Consider the following 3,952-nt stretch of genomic DNA (forward strand, 5'->3'; position numbering starts at 1 on the left):
TTTTAATTTCAACCAAGTCATACATTTAGTTTGTGATAAACAAATAAATTTAAGTGTAACAAATTACATCAATTTTTTAAGTAAATCCAAAGTTTCATGTCAGGCTCGTGTTTTGAGTGAGGAAATAATGACAGCTGGTCACATGAGGACATTCATATTTCAGGCTTTAAATGTTACAGAAAACAAGCTTTGAAAGAAAACTTCAATAAATTAACAATATTTCCATCAATAATCCACTCCAGATTCGCCCCGTTTCCTCCATTTCTTCACTCTAATAACAAAACAAACCACCAAGTTCAACCGGAGTGAGCAAATTACAATCTTTCTGAGTCAGGAGGAAGCATGCAGAGGTGTCCAAACTTAACAATATGACCACATCAGGCACAATGTGGCATAAAGAGAAAATCATTTATTGTAACAGCTGAAATACAAAGACTGCAGGAAYAGCTTTTCTCTCTATCAGACAGAAACTGTGCTCATTTCTAAATCAATAAGTCTCAAGTTTCATGGATCGTCACTCTCTCCTCTTAGTTTCACTTAATAAATCTCATTCTTTAACCTTGGTTTCTTTGCTGTCAATGATTCTGTCACAGAAAAATAACAAAAAAAAACTTCAATCATTGCAGGGTTGTGTTATTGTATGAAGCAATGTGTTTGTTTTTTGCTTGCTTTAGTGACGTCAGCCTCTGAACGTCCTGTCTATCTTTACATTTTCCATTACAACAGAACAATAAGGGAGCTGAGTCTCAGCAGTTTGATTTAGCACCAACCCAGATTGCTCTGATTGCATATGAGACTTAATCACAATGTGTTCTTAACTAGTGCTGGAAGATAAATTGCCTCCGGGGAAAAGTGAGTGTTTCTCTAATCTGTTCCCGGTCTCAGACAGGCCTTCCAGGCATTAAAGCAGAATCATTACTGTCATTTTATCACGGTTACTGATCTCACATCCTGCTCTTTTTTCTCCATCTGTAATCGTTTACTGTGTTTCAGTAATTATCTTTTTTTAGAAGAACATTATGGGTTTATTATATATTATTTACATGTTTTTTTATTGCAAACAATAGACAAACAATACGGTTTTTGCTTTTATGTGTTCATGTGTCTATTACTAAAACATCTCATCAACCAGGACAGATTTTAATAAAACTTGTGCTCAGTTGAACTAAACATCTACAACTGGTTCAAATATTGAAGTCAGCCTGATTCAAGATAGCTGCCACAGCTGATTGACTTGGAAACACACAAAAATTTCTATATTTCAGCTTGTTTTACATATATCAATGTAAGATTTGGTGTGGTGGAAAGTGAGACTCATCCACAACACATATTATGAGCAACTACAATTTTCACATAAACTTTGTTTAAAAGTTGCAGTTTGGAGTCAGGACTGTCTGCAAATTATCTCATGTGCCACTCCACCAAACTAACCTTTACCATTCCCTTAAATATACCAACTTTTACATCAGTTTTAACATAAATTCCACAGTTGTATTCCTTCAACTGAAGCACTTCTTTCCATCGAACTGGATCAAAATTGCGGTTTTCAAAAAAAAAAAAAAAAAACCTCAAGTCCTTTAAGGTCATAACAGCTCTCTCATTTAACAATATTTAATTGGATGTTTAGATGTATGGTATTTTTTGAGCCTTATACATAACCTATAAGATTTTAAAAACAACTAAATCCTAAAATTTCAATAGTTTCAACTGATAAAATAATAATTTGTTTAGTGGTAGTAACATTTAGTAATTATTCTTACTACTATTTTTTGCAACACCATTATGTCCAACTCCTCCTTTGTTGTTTTGCAAAAGAGCAGCAGCAAAATCCAGAAGAGGACTCGATCTAATGATGCTTTAAAGCAAACAAATAGTTGTCAGCCTGCAGAAGAGAGTTGACTTTGCAGCTGTGCTCACACTTGCTCTTGTTAATACAAAATAAGCTCTTCAGGAAACATCACCGGCTCTGTGCTGAATTTTAATCAAGCAAACCGGCATAAATAATTACAAATAATTCAGATTTATTCACTAAGACTTCTAGACGGATGGCAGTAGGATTCGTTTCGTCCCGTCAAGTGTTTATTTGCCTGTTAATGCTAGGCTAAATTAAAACGCTTGTGTGAGTGTGTTTCATTTAGCAGAGCTCATCTGAAAGGTTTTTTTGCTCTTTATTTTAAAGGGGTTTAGTAAAAGTTTCAATCAACTTATTCTGAGAAGGAACAATGTTATAAAATTGACTGAGATAGGCTTGTTTTTGTTGATTAAAAGTTGATTAGCAGTATCTTTAAGTGGGTTGTAAAAAAAGAAATTAGGATAGGAGTGAAAAAAAATGCAAATGATTAAGGAGCAAATTTATGGAAATAATTATGAAGAAAGAACTTCAAATGGAAACTGAGGGATGAAAAAGACAAAAACGACACAACTTTTATGYGGCTTAATCAGCTGAAACCCGACATCTCATAACTTGACAGTATAATTCAGCCGGTTCTCTTCATATGAAATGCTTTTCTGCTGCATTATCAAGCCAATGTAAAAAAAAATTAGTGAAAAAACAACAACAACAAAAAAAACTTAATGATCTTACCTAAAATGAATCTTTAAATTCAATTACTAGTTACCCTCAGCTCTACACGCTTCACAAATTACTCCTCCAAATTAATTTCACTTATTTAGTCTCAGCAACTGAAACAAATATCTGTTTACAGAAGGTAATCAGCTCAGAATGCTGAGGACTCAGTGCATAATAAGTGATTCATTTATTCTGCACCATTTATTTTCTCAACTTTACTTCATCTTAATGTTGCCATGCACCGGTTAGACTATTTGGAAACACTGTAGTCCTCAGTTTTCTGCATGATTACGTTCTGTTTCGGAAATAAATTTAGTAAAAATGAAACATCAAAACGTAGTGGTGACTCAGCGATGTTAGATGTTTGCAGCTATTGTTACCACATCAAAATGAAACGAAACAAAACAAAACACAAATTTGTTTTTGTTTTTTTATTTGGTTGTTTTTTTTTAATATTTTCAATATAAAATTACAATTTTAAAGCAGACTTTGTTGTGCTCACTAAAACAAAACTGAGAAGTTCAAAACTATATTAAGAAAGAGTCTTATGTTAAATGTAAATGTGGAGTAAACGTGGAGTTGAAGATAAATTTTCTTTTGTTTTGTGTTGTTCTTTGTACAATGATTTGAAAATACYTGTTTGATAAGATCCAGTGCAAAAATCCTGATTGATTTTTATTATTTATTATAAGTGTTTACGTTGGTAAATTTATAGGGAGGGCATGAGGGGTTATTGAAAATAATACCTACTGAGAATGTGTTGCCATTTCCCTCATGTTGATAGTGTCCTAGAAGGCTGTAAGGGCTGGGCACCAATATGCATCACACTTTCATAAAAAAATCAAATAATTTATTTTATTTTTTTTGCTATACTTTCTGGAGAAGCAAAATTGACATAATCAGAAATATATAAATATACTTAAAATGCACCATTTGCACCAAAACAAAGACAATGAGGAAAACACTTACCTGTGCCTTTGTTTTTAACTAAAATTTAAACTTTAGGCTAAACTGAGGCAGCACAAGCATGCACAGTATCTGCACAAGGGACCTGCTCCTTCTTATTTGTTGACCGATAGGAGAGGAGCTGACCCAGGAAGGACCGCCCACCTTATTTGCATAATGAGGCAGAAATGCATAAGGTAAAGTAAAAACAGGAAACAGAGAAATGTAAAAGCAACACATGGAAATAAAAAGTCTTGAGAAAAATATAAAAAAAATAATTAGATTTAATCATTTAAGAGACACAGATGCATGAAAAGCTGATTCATGCATTTATCACGTCTAGACTGGATTACTGTAATTCTTTATTATCTGGGCTCCAAAAACCTCTTTAAGAAGTCTTCAGTTAATCCAAAATGCTGCTGCTAGAGTTTTAATGAG

Source organism: Austrofundulus limnaeus, unplaced genomic scaffold, assembly GCF_001266775.1.
Source record: "Austrofundulus limnaeus strain Quisiro unplaced genomic scaffold, Austrofundulus_limnaeus-1.0 Scaffold192, whole genome shotgun sequence".
Taxonomy (NCBI): domain Eukaryota; kingdom Metazoa; phylum Chordata; class Actinopteri; order Cyprinodontiformes; family Rivulidae; genus Austrofundulus; species Austrofundulus limnaeus.